The 14,027-nt window shown below is 41.4% G+C and overlaps 1 long non-coding RNA gene across 2 annotated transcripts in view; it reads left to right on the forward strand.

Moving 5' to 3' along the window:
* The window catches only part of LOC123769973 (uncharacterized), a 146,432-nt gene that overhangs the window by 19,738 nt on the left and 112,667 nt on the right, over positions 1–14,027 (forward strand). For both annotated transcript variants that reach the window (XR_011222075.1, XR_011222074.1), the window contains exon 2: positions 9,308–9,470. This is a non-coding gene — a long non-coding RNA (uncharacterized lncRNA). The remainder of the gene's footprint in view (positions 1–9,307; positions 9,471–14,027) is intronic.

Raw genomic sequence — 14,027 nt, forward strand, 5'->3', positions numbered from 1 at the left:
GCCTAGTATAGGCCTAGTAGTAGTTTCTGTAAACACCCCTAGTATTAATAGTAGTGATACTATGATATATGTGAGTAGTATTGCTGTGATATAGCCTAGTAAGTAGTGATAGTGATGGTGGTAGCCGTAGTATTTAGTAATGGTAGTAGCTGCAGTTTTGGTTGTCATTAACAATACTTGGTGGGGGCAGTAGTACTCAAAGTACCAGCAATGCCAGAAATTAGCAGCTCTGAGTAATGGTGGTTGGTAGTAGTGGAGATCAAGGGTGGTGGTGGTGGTGGTAATATTGGTAACGGGGTTATGTAGACAGTTGATGGTAGTGGTAATACCAGTACTGATCGTTGGTACTAGTACTGACTGTAGTGGTATCAGTACTCTGTTGGTACCAGTACTGACTGTGTTTTTATCAGTTAATGACTGTGTTGGTACCAGGACTTACTGTTGGCATCAGTACTGTGTTGGTACTAGTACTGTAATGAAAGTTGTCTTAGAATAGCAGATACAGTAACTCATGTTGAGAGAGGAGTCTAGACAATACTCAACGTCTTCTGAAGCTAAGGATATTTACTCACCCCTTGTGTAGCTCTGGATATAGTTACTCATCGCTTTGTGTATCACAAAACAACTTCACTCAACGCCTTATTTAACACAGGACATAGTTACTCAACGCCTTGTGTATCACAGGACACAGTTACTCAACGCCTTGTGTATCACATGACACAGTTAATGGCTTGTGTATCACAGGACACAGTTACTCAACGCCTTGTGTATCACATGACACAGTTAATGGCTTGTGTATCACAGGACACAGTTACTCAACGCCTTGTGTATCACATGACACAGTTAATGGCTTGTGTATCACAGGACACAGTTACTCAACGCCTTGTGTATCACATGACACAGTTAATGGCTTGTGTATCACAGGACACAGTTACTCAACGCCTTGTGTATCACATGACACAGTTAATGGCTTGTGTATCACAGGACACAGTTACTCAACGCCTTGTGTATCACATGACACAGTTACTCAACGCCTTGTGTATCACAGGACACAGTTACTCAACGCCTTGTGTATCACAGGACACAGTTACTCAACGCCTTGTGTATCACAAGACACAGTTACTCAACGTCTTGTGTTTTACAAGACAATGCCCAAAGTTTGTCAGTTAAAAAAACTATATTTTAATGTGTGCTTTTTCCTTAAAATACAAATTGATTCTGATTATTGTTCCCTATATTATATCCTTGGACAAAAAACGTAATTTGCGTCTATTTGGCTGTAATTGATTCTACTATTATCTAGCCTAATGTGCTACTTGTACTGTATTTCATGTTTGTGTTTACTGAAAATCTGTTTTCCAAACATCTAAAAGTCTTTCTCCTACATGTGTTCGCTTAAGGGGATTTCACTCTTCACTCCCATTTCACTCCTACATACAAACACTCGTAATTATCTTGTTGCCTCTGATGTAGTTTGTCAAGTTGCACATCAAGCCACTTCCTCCCGTCGCCTCGACAGCGAGAATTCCCCTTTATTTGTACATGTCAAATGTGTTAATACACCTTTTTATAAATTCTAGTACAACCCATCAAGACCATTCCCGTAACCCCCTATACCCTTATCCCTTGATGTAACAAATCTGCAGGTGGTCGTGGGTTCTGTATTCATGGCTCCTGTCCCTTTGGTATTGTCGTTATTTGCTTAGCTATACTCTTCGTCTGTTTTTTATCTCTCCATTCACTTGGACTGGTCAGTACAGCGATGACCGCGCTGATTCTTGTAGGGTTGGCGTTCGATCCCTGATGGTCCGCGTGCTCACCCACCATCCTTTCACCATGTCCTCATATCCCCAGTTATTAGTATGTCCTTATAGCCAGTTGCTGTATAGGCATATTAACTTTGTGCTTTCATCCTGATCATTAGGTGTACAGTGCACCACTTGATGGTCTTGTCTTGCATGCTATACACTCCAGTATTGTACCTCACTAAACACTCCAGTATTGTACCTCACTAAACACTCCAGTATTGTACCTCACTAAACACTCCAGTATTGTACCTCACTAAACACTCCTGTACTGTACCTCACTAAACACTCCAGTATTGTACCTCACTAAACACTCCAGTACTGTACCTCACTAAACACTCCAGTACTGTACCTCACTAAACACTCCAGTACTGTACCTCACTAAACACTCCAGTATTGTACCTCACTAAACACTCCAGTACTGTACCTCACTAAACACACCAGTACTGTACCTCACTAAACACTCCAGTACTGTACCTCACTAAACACTCCAGTATTGTACCTCACTAAACACTCCAGTACTGTACCTCACTAAACACACCAGTACTGTACCTCACTAAACACTCCAGTATTGTACCTCACTAAACACTCCAGTATTGTACCTCACTAAACACTCCAGTACTGTACCTCACTAAACACACCAGTACTGTACCTCACTAAACACTCCAGTACTGTACCTCACTAAACACTCCAGTATTGTACCTCACTAAACACTCCAGTACTGTACCTCACTAAACACTCCAGTACTGTACCTCACTAAACACTCCAGTATTGTACCTCACTGAACACTCCAGTACTGTACCTCACTAAACACTCCAGTACTGTACCTCACTAAACACTCCAGTACTGTACCTCACTGAACACTCCAGTACTGTACCTCACTAAACACTCCAGTACTGTACCTCACTGAACACTCCAGTACTGTACCTCACTAAACACTCCAGTACTGTACCTCACTGAACACTCCAGTACTGTACCTCACTGAACACTCCAGTACTGTACCTCACTAAACACTCCAGTACTGTACCTCACTGAACACACCAGTACTGTACCTCACTGAACACTCCAGTACTGTACCTCACTAAACACTCCAGTACTGTACCTCACTAAACACTCCAGTACTGTACCTCACTGAACACACCAGTACTGTACCTCACTGAACACACCAGTACTGTACCTCACTAAACACTCCAGTACTGTACCTCACTGAACACTCCAGTACTGTACCTCACTAAACACACCAGTACTGTACCTCACTGAACACTCCAGTACTGTACCTCACTAAACACACCAGTACTATACCTCATATTTACGTAAACACACCAGTATTTTTTCAGTCTAAATCCACTTTACTTTGTTTCAAAATAAAATAAAAAAATACACAGGATGCATGAAGAAGGTGTGTGTGTGTGTGTGTGTATATATATATATATATATATATATATATATATATATATATATATATGTCGTACCTAGTAGCCAGAACTCACTTCTCAGCCTACTATTCAAGGCCCGATTTGCCTAATAAGCCAAGTTTTCCTGAATTAATATATTTACTATAATTATTTTCTTATGAAATGATAAAGCAACCCTTTTCTCTATGTATGAGGTTAATTTTTTTTATTGGAGTTCAAATTAACGTAGATATATGACCGAACCTAACCAACCCTACCTAACCTAACCTAACCTATATTTATAGGTAAGGTTAGGTTAGGTAGCCAAAAAAAGCTAGGTTAGGTTAGGTTAGGTAGGTTAGGTAGACGAAAAAACATTAATTCATGAAAACTTGGCTTATTAGGCAAATCGGGCCTTGAATAGTAGGCTGAGAAGTGAGTTCTGGCTATTAGGTACGACATATATATATATATGTCGTACCTAGTAGCCAGAACTCACTTCTGAGCCTACTATGCAAGGCCCGATTTGCCTAATAAGCCAAGTTTTCATGAATTAATTGCTTTTCGACTACCTAACCTACCTAACCTAACCTAACCTAACTTTTTCGGCTACCTAACCGAACCTAACCTATAAAGATAGGTTAGGTTAGGTTAGGTAGGGTTGGTTAGGTTCGGTCATATTTCTACGTTAATTTTAACTCCAATAAAAAAAAATTGACCTCTTACATAATGAAATGGGTTGCTTTATCATTTCATAAGAAAAACATTAGAGAAAATATATTAATTCATGAAAACTTGGCTTATTAGGCAAATCGGGCCTTGCATTGTAGGCTGAAAAGTGAGTTCTGGCTACTAGGTACGACATATATATATATATATATATATATATATATATATATATATATATGTCGTACCTAATAGCCAGAACGCACTTGTCAGCCTACTATGCAAGGCCCGATTTGCCTAATAAGCCAAGTTTTCCTGAATCAATATATTTTCTCTAATTTTTTTCTTATGAAATGATAAATCTACAAATTTCATTATGTATGAGGTCAATTTTTTTTTATTGGAGTTTAAATTAACGTAGATATATGACCAAACCTAACCAACCCTACCTAACCTAACCTAACCTATCTTTATAGGTTAGGTTAGGTTAGGTAGCCGAAAAAGTTAGGTTAGGTTAGGTAGGTTAGGTAGTCGAAAAACAATTAATTCATGAAAACTTGGCTTATTAGTCAAATTGGGCCTTGCATAGTAGGCTGATAAGTGAGTTCTGGCTACTAGGTACGACATATATATATATATATAAACACATATGTATGTATGCATGAGTGATAGCTTCAGGAGCTTCCTCACTTTGTACCCTGTTATTTTCACTCTGCAAAATGTGGTGTGGTCAGTGGGAAGATTGACCATATAAAAAGTGAAGGTAACAACCACAGTTCTCTTGATGTGTTGCCTCTCCGTGTCCTTCCGTGCCCTGCTCTTCCCCATCCCTCTTATTCTCCAGCTACCCTACTATACCCAGTGCTCACAAGTACCCCCCTGTCCACCAGTACCCGTGTCCACCAGTACCCGTGCCCACCAGTACCCGTGCCCACCAGTACCCGTGCCCACCAGTACCCGTGCCCACCAGTACCCGTACCCACCAGTACCCCTCCAGTGTTCCATGCACTCTGGTGTAAATATTACATTAGCTTAAACTTGGATATATTACTATTATCTTTAGTGGACAAGAAATATAATTTTTCTTAAAAGGTTTAGAAACCACAGATCCCCGTATATGTGCAGGCGTCAACTGAACATATACAATAGCAGTTAGATTTGTGCAGGCAACAATTGAATATACACAGTATCTGTTTCACTTATGCTGGCAAAAATTGAACATAAACATGTCAGTCAATGAAAATGAACTCAACCTTCATATCGTTCGACTCTATATAAAAATGTTTTATTAATATTTGTAATATTTAGACTTTATGTATAGTTTTGTGGCATTGAATTATATTTTATAAACTTTTGAGTAGCAGGAAGTATTCATATTAAATATATTACTGTACTTAAGGTATAACAAACATTTTTAAGTTATTGAACATTAATTTTGTTCTCTGGACAATTCATTTTATTTTTACCAAATACGGAGTTGTACACTTGTATGAAATATACAAAGTGTACAAATAATGATAGTAATTAATAAATCATTGTGTCTGGGGACAGGCAGCCAGAGTGTATTCATACACGTTAGACTTGTATCGAGGTCCCTAATAGTCACTAATAGTCCAAATTCCTCTTAAATCAAATAGGTAAATAAAACATATGTTCCTGTGTGTTTGAAGTACTTAGGAGAGATGTACTCAAGAATGTTTTTACTTTTGATTATGGGAATGTAAGTTTTTGTTTACATTATGTACGGAAGGGTACATAATGTAATAATATTACTGTAAGTGAACGTACCGCTATAGCAGCATGCACAACACCTTCCCCCGGTAGGAAGACCCCCCTCAGTAGGAAGAACTCCCCCTCCCCCAGTAGGAAGAAACCCCCCCTCCCCCAGTAGGAATGAACCCCCCCCCCCTCCCCCAGTAGGAATAAACCCCCCTCCCCCAGTAGGAATAAACTCCCCCTCCCCCAGTAGGAATAAACCCCCCCTCCCCCAGTAGGAATAAACCCCCCTCCCCCAGTAGGAAGAAACCCCCCTCCCCCAGTAGGAAGAAATCCCCCTCCCCCAGTAGGAAGAAATCCCCCTCCCCTAGGAGGAAGAAACCCCCCTCCCCTAGTAGGAAGAAACCCCCTTCCCCCAGTAGGAAGAAACCCCCCTCCCCCAGTAGGAAGAAACCCCCCTCCCCGAGTAGGAAGAAACCTCCTCCCCCAGTAGGAAGAAACCCCCCTCCCCCAGGAGAAAGAAACCCCCCTTCCCCCAGGAGAAAGAAACCCCCCTCCCCAGGAGAAAGAAACCCCCCTCCCCCAGGAGAAAGAAACCCCCCTCCTCCAGGAGAAAGAAACCCCCCTCCCCCAGGAGAAAGAAACCCCCCTCCCCCAGTAGGAAGAAACCTCCTCCCCCAGTAGGAAGAAACACCCCTCCCCAGTAGGAAGAAACCCCCCTCCCCCAGGAGAAAGAACCCTCCCTCCTCCCCCAGCAGGAAGAAACCCCGTGGGGGTTGTTGATCCTGTCACTTGAACCCAGACTCAGCTGGGTCTCACTCAGTGTCTCGAGTGAACACTGTCAAAAAAGGAGTTATAATATTTACCAAGTGTGTAACTGACGTTATCGTGTGTGTAAAAGCAGCAGTAACTATGTCATTGAGGCACGAGGTAGTAATAGTAGTAGTAGTAGTAGGGTGAGGGACGCCAGCATGGCTTCCTGTTACGTCACGTGAAGCCAGGCTCACCCTCCCGGGGGCTCTTATCTAGCTCCTGTGTTTTATTGTTCATCATGATAGTGTGGCTCTCTCGCCCTAGTTGTTGCTAGGATGATGGGGGAGTCTAGGTAATGCTTGGCGATGGCTGGGCTTGGCACCCAAGCCACCAATGAGCCGCAACTTTACCGAGAGGGTTCAAAATCCGCCGAAACATTTGCCGGTCAACGTCATCGCTTGAAACAAATCTATCCTAGCCTATCCCAAAAATGTACTCTAATCTCTTAATATCCTCTCCTAACGTAGCTTAATGGTATCCTATCCTAACCAAACGAAGAGTCGGTAAATTGTAGTGTTTTTATGTTAGACCGTATACAAGATGTGTGACGTCATTGGCTTGTCTCTTGGGGATCTTTTTGGCATTACTGGGCGCGGGCGTCGCTGTGGGCGGGAGAGGCAGGTGCGCCATCTTGCCTCACACTCATTTACGCATTATATTTTAAATACTAGACATGAGAGGCGGGTATTAGTAATGAAACATTATTGACATGAGAGTTGGGCGTGGGTTTCGGAGGAGCCAGCGTACCCGAGGAGACTTGGCAACGCGCCCTCAATTAACCAATGAGAAGGCCGCTTGACCTGACCAATCAGAAAAGACATCGGCGCCGCCAGCTACACGCGCGTACGAAAACCGTTGACGTACATCTGCGGGACTAATTACTTAGGTTTGAAGTCGTTAGCAGACCCATGCAATACTGTGGTCTGTACCGCCGCCGCCGCCACCGGCCACTCCTGCTAATATGTACATGCATTTTGGTGGCCTGAGTGTGTGTGTGTGTGTGTGTGTGTGTGTGTGTGTGTGTGTGTGTGTGTGTGTACTCACCTAGTTGTCCTTGCGGAGGTTGAGCTCTGGCTCTTTGGTCGGGTGTGTGTGTGTGTGTGGGGGGGGGGGGTGGAATCACCCGGGCATCATTCCTCTTCTCAAGTATTCTACGAATTTATATTTAAGCGATACCGTATCTGGGACAGGAAGCCCGTGTTTTGTGGAGTCTTGCAGAGTTCCTCGTCCAATAGTCACATTAACCTGAACGACCAACCGACCGACGCACTCACCATCACAGAAAACTTGTAGTGATTTTTGCTGTAACTCCAAGAGAATATGTTGCACATTCCTGCACCCGTAAGTTTCGTGTAAGAATTGTCCAATTTATAACAAGCATATCAATGCATAAACTTAAGTGCTGTACTAAAAAAAATATATATAACAAATAAAATTGTTAGGAAATTTGCACTAATTTTCCTCTTGTAAAACAGTATACAGTAGATTAGTAGATTTCCCCATGCATATATATATATATATATATATATATATATATATATATATATATATATATATATATATATATATATATATATATGCGGAAAATCCACAGAGAAATATGAAATGAGAAACACCTCATTTCATATTTCTCTGTGGATTTTCCGCATAAAATGATCAGTGTTTTGTGATCGTCAATTGCATATATATATATATATATATATATATATATATATATATATATATATATATATATAATCTAGTTTAGAATTCTCTAATTAAAGACCAGGGAAAAATTAGATTGCATGATTTTTTTTGTCTCAATGCTTCTTATTAATTGTTTAGCATATCAACAAATATATCGTACTTGACTAAGTATATCTAGATAAATTATATATGACTCTAGAATAGCCAGGCCAAATCCAAATGGCTGTGTGGTAAAACCAGGCAAATTACAGTTGTGTTTATTATATTAAGGTAAGTTTGCTTTACACCAGTTTAATACAGCCTATCAGGGAATATTATAACATACAGTATATGTAACTGAAATAGTATATGGACGCCTTCCATTAGACATGACAGCTGTGTAAGGAAAATTTGTATTTTTATTGAAGTCAGTCATGACCTAAATTTTTGTTCATCCCTACAGAAATACCAAGTGAAGTTTTGAATGCGTCTACCGATTTTTTTTATTAACACGGTACAGCTGCGTCTATACAGGTGCCCTAGACTATATGGAGGGTTACATAGCGTGTGAGCCGTGTGATACTAAGATACCTGGTAATTTATACAGCTGCCCAAAACTATATGATAGGTTACATGGTGTGTGTCAAGGTCCAGCTGTGTGATACTAAGGTACCTGGAGAGTAATACAGCTGCCCTAGACTATATGAAGGGTTACACAGTGTGTCGAGAGCTAGCTATGTAGACTATATTACTTGTGCTAGCTATTAGACCATACTACTAGAGCTAGCTGGTAGACCATACCACTAGAGCTTGCTGGTAGACCATACTACTAGAGCTTGCTGGTAGACCATACTACTAGAGCTTGCTGGTAGACTGCCCTAGTGTTATTTGTAATTGAATACGAACACGAATATTTTATTTTGTGTATTATATACAATATTATTATTTGTGTATTCAATAATTTTTGTGTGTATTATATACAATAATTAATTTTATATTTAAATGATGTTTTTGGTTAGCTTCTACTTGCTTCAGTATTTTTGTATGGAGTTGGAACATGTGTTTACATGCAAGGAGCTGCTGCCAGTCATTATAATACTTGTTTATAGGCTTTATTGTTCTAAATATTTGTTGTTAATGTAAAGATTCCCAGAAAGGGCCAGCCTGTGTATTTGTTTCCTGCTAATTCCTTCATGTCTTAAGTGTAGCCGAGCCTATGCATTTTTTTAATTATTGTCGTTGTTACAGATACTCCTGTGTGGGTGGAGGCAGTAGTGCGTGCTGGGATGCCCTCCAGGTGGGCATTGGGGCACAGAAGTGACCTCTGACCCCTAACTGCAACACACCAGCCCACCCCTGCTGATCCCTTCTACCATCTAGGCTGCTACTCTCATCCTCCTCACTCACCAAGGTAAGGCTGGATTGCATGTGTCGTTGCACGGCAAGAAATTATGCCAGTGATTACCCGTCACAGGCGGGTTGGTCACTGCTAAAACAGGTGTCAAATCTCCTGTTAATCTCAAGATTAGTTTCAACGCAAACACTTAGTTGTGCTTGATGTCTCTTAATCTCTTGATAAACCCTTAGGCTAATGAGGCTAATTTTCGCTAGGTCTTAAGAAGGCAAGTTTTAGTGCCGGGAATTGTGAGACCAGTTTTATTAATAAGAACAGTTCCAGTCAGATCAAATGTACCGCTCTGTTAGTCTTGGTGAGATTAACCTTAGTTTGGGTCAATTATATTAAATTCATTTTTACTAAGTTCAATCTTAGGTTAATTTTCTTAGGCTAATGGAGAGTCAACTATAGTGAGGCTAATGTGATTTGTTTTACATAATAGTTTACTTCCTCCTTATGCTGTGTAGTTTCCTATATTATGTAAATTTGACTTGTTTGTGTTCAAACACTACACTACTGTTCAAACACAGTGTAGCTGCTGCCCTCTCCTCCTGGGGGGAGGATAGGGCAGTAGCTCACTCCTGGGGGAGGAGAGGGCAGTTGTTGAGTCACAGGAGAGAGAAGGCTGGGATTGAGCCCTGGGGGAGGAGAGGTGTGGAGGAAGTGCCACTATCTAGGTCAGGTCGTCAACCCCCGGCAGCGACGGTGGCACTCACTAGTGGCCCTCTCCACAACTGCCAGCTTGTAAGGCACACACAGCCAGTGCTTATTGGAAAAATTGATTATTAAACATCTGTGGTCTATACGTAGATTGTTTGATGGTAGCACTAAGGTATAGTCATTGATGTATACTGGACAGATGAAGCCAGACAAGGTATGTGTGTGCATGTGAGAGATAGAGCCGTGTGTGTCATCGTGGGAGGGAGAGAGAGAGAGAGAGAGAGAGAGAGAGAGACAGAGAGAGACAGAGACAGAGAGAGAGAGAGGGAGAGAGAGAGAGAGAGAGAGAGAGAGAGAGAGAGAGAGAGAGAGCGAGCGCGCGTACGCTCACACTGGAAAAACTGATTCGAGACCACATTGTAGCTATCGATGATATTGATAGGTACACAACGCGACTGGTTCGTTGCTTAATATTTAAAAGTTGCTTCTGGACAGACGACGTCAGCATTGGAAGTTGTCTCCACTGCACGTGACGCCTATAATCCCACTAGGCTACGTCAAGCAATACTACCGCCTCAACACTAAACACCTCGCTAAATGAGAAAACATTTGTGTTTTCTCTATGTTGTTAGCTACAAGAAGTGTCCGGCCATCTTTGTGCAGGCATCTCTTGGTAAGAAATGATCTCCCTCCTCCTTCCCCCCCTCCCCTCCCAGTCCCCATGTGCTCTCCCTACAATTTATGACAAATTGTGTCCACTTGAAAACGATGCCGGAAAATATTTCACATGTCGACTCTTGAACATGTTTCTATGGAGTTTGCTCTAACTATACCGGAAATTATCTTTTCAAATATTACACAGAAGTTGGTCATTTTTTAGTCAAATTTTGAAATAAGAACTCGTGGTCAGAATCCTGTTTTTTACGTAGTATTATTTTTATTTTATTTTGAAACGTAGATTGATGAATGACGGGGATCTGCAAAATCAGTTTCAACTATGTTGTTTTTAATTCTGAAATTATATAATAATAATATTGAATATAACAAGGAAATGTGGGCTTCGATTGATGTTACAAGTCTTTGTACGTAGGCAAATGTGGCTTCTTATATGACCAGGAAGAAGGAATGGGTTACTTTCAGATGCCTTAATAATACCGCCCCAGGGAAGGTTTATTTTCAGTTGGGTACCAGTTTGATACCTCTGAGATCCGTATTGTGAGCGCCCATGGTATAGATGGTAGGACAACTGTCTCGTACTTTTGAGGATCGGAGTTCGAATCTCTAATGATCCATGTGAATTAAATTACCGAGGTATATTCAGAATACATTTAGATTAGTTCCTCAAATTGTCTTCCCACCATCGTCAGGGTCTCGGTAGTACAGTTGGCTTCGTTCTCGACTCATAATCAGGAATCCCGAGCACGAGAGAAATTGTTGGGCACGTTCCTTTCATCTGATGCTCTGTTCACCTAACAGTAAATATGTACCCGAGAGTTAGGCAACTGTTGTGGGGGTAGCATCCTGGGGAGGGTCAGTAGTTCTAGCTTGGAGATCTTGATACAAACCTACAGTATATATATATATCACAGGCTACCTGTCCCTGACAAATTGAGTTATTACTGTGATATAAATTGTGTCACCGTCTATCTCGTGTCTAATGGTAAACTACACTTTGTTTCACCTTTTAATTTGTAAACTAAATGTTACTCACTTAATGCCAAAAATGTTAGTTTGCTTTACACTGCTCTACACCTGTTTAGTTCAGCCATTATTGTAATGATTCATGCAAGTTGTTACGATTAAAGTTTCTAATTTTGATTCTGGAGTTCCAGAACATTATTTCTGGGTGTTGTGGCTTTCAAAACCTCAGACTGTTCCTACTACTGTGTAACGTTTCTTGAGTAGCTTACTTTATTCACTCTCGTATTCTTGAAGATATCCTCACAATGTACCCAAAATTTGTCAGTGCAGGCTACTAAACATATGGCCCTGTATGACTAACCATCCTGCGAGATGGGGACTTGTATTACCACTGCTGCCTTATTCACTCTTGTGTTGATGATATCCTCAAAATGCTTCCGGAGTCTGCCAGTGCAGACTGCCTATCACATGCCTCTGTATGACTAACCATCCTGTGTGATGGGGATTTTATAGCATCACCTAGTTAGCTTTTTTTGACACACTGTACTCCACTTCATATAGTCTAGGGTAGCTGCACTAATGCAGATGTACCTCATGTATTAATAAAAAAAAATGAGTAGCTTAACGGTTTGAATTGGGAGAATCAAGTGGTCAGAGGTGTACTGTATGTTTGAAGGTTGCTATTTACTCTGTATTGTATTTCAAGTTAGGTCTGTACTGTATGTTTTGAAGGTTGGTCTGTAATGTTATCAGTGTTGTTCAAGATATTTTGTACTAGAAATAAGTAGCATTCTGCTAGCTTTGAAAACTAGTAGGTATTGAGCTATACATTACTGTGTGTTCTGGAGATATATCAAGGGAAACTTAGTCTTTTGTAAGTTTGAAAGTTTTTTGTCAAAAGTTACTTGAAGCACATTATTTGTGTTGTCCCGTCAGGTTATCAGGCCATCACGGAGACCGATCCTTAAGGGCTCTCTTAAGTAAAGTGATAGTACGTATAACGACTATGGAGGGAATATATATACAATGTGGACTGTTGCAACTCCTCCCTTCCCCCCTCCCCCTCCCCTCCCCTCCCCCTCCCCTCCCCTCCCCCTCCCCTCCCCTCCCCCTCCCCTCCCCTCCCCTCCCCTCCCCTCCCCTCCCCTCCCCTCCCCCTCCCCTCCCCTCCCCTCCCCCTCATCTCCCCTCCCCTCCCCTCCCCCTCCCAAAAAGTCCCACTTTTTGTATTACTAATTTTAAGGTCTTTGACAAAGAAGTCAACAATCAAACGTAAACTTTCCTAGGCCTAGATTGCACGTACATGTAATAAATTGCATGAGATTGCGAATATTAGGCCTAGGATGACTTATTTAGGCCTTGATCTGGTTACCTTACCTTGAGGTGCTTCCGGGGCTTAGCGTCCCCGCGGCCCGGTCGTCGACCAGGCCTCCTGGCAGACAAGGTTGCTGCACATTTTGTTGTGCTCCTTTTAGTAGAGCTGTGTACATACTGCTTTGGGTGTTCACAGCTCCTGCAGCACATATTTGTGTACGCTCTCCAGCCCGTCCTCTTAACCAGTACGTCCCATTTTGTACGCTATAGTCCCCCAACGTACAGATTACAAAGTACACCGCTGCCCACTGGATGGGGGGCGGTGTGCAGGACAAACATATAAATTTTGACACTAGCTCTCCACATATGTCAGTTGCTTAATTTAGAACCTGTACTTGAGGTCGATCTCGAACCCATTGTTGATGTGATGACTTATATTGAATTTTGTAACTAGCTCATCAAGATTATAACTTGCTTAGCTAAATGAATTGTGGGGTTCAGTCCCTGAGCCCATTATGTGCCTCTGTAACCCTTTCCACTACCGCCCACAGGATGGGTATGGGGTGCATAATCAATGAACTGAACTAAACTAACTTTGAAAAGTAACGTATCACAAATATCCACGTTTTCTATACATTGGTGGGTTAGGTTAGGTGGGTTCTTGGGTTGGTGCGTAACGGTTGATTAGCACTTTGTATTTTGTACGTTGACGCAAATCAAGAGAAGGAAACAGGCTGTATAGAGAGGATGTTTTGAACGATGAGTTGCTGTCTGTATCAGTCCAGAGAATGTTTGTAACCAACACCATACAGATAAAAAGCACTTTTGTCAGTCATTTTCCATTTTTTTTTTTTGTACTTCCCAATTTGGTGTATGTAGTTTAAGGATTCAAATAAATTCGTTGGGTAGGATATTTTAATTGGAAATACAAGGATATATATTATAAACATAGAGATA

The sequence above is a fragment of the Procambarus clarkii genome, chromosome 45, assembly GCF_040958095.1.
Source record: "Procambarus clarkii isolate CNS0578487 chromosome 45, FALCON_Pclarkii_2.0, whole genome shotgun sequence".
Lineage (NCBI taxonomy): Eukaryota > Metazoa > Arthropoda > Malacostraca > Decapoda > Cambaridae > Procambarus > Procambarus clarkii.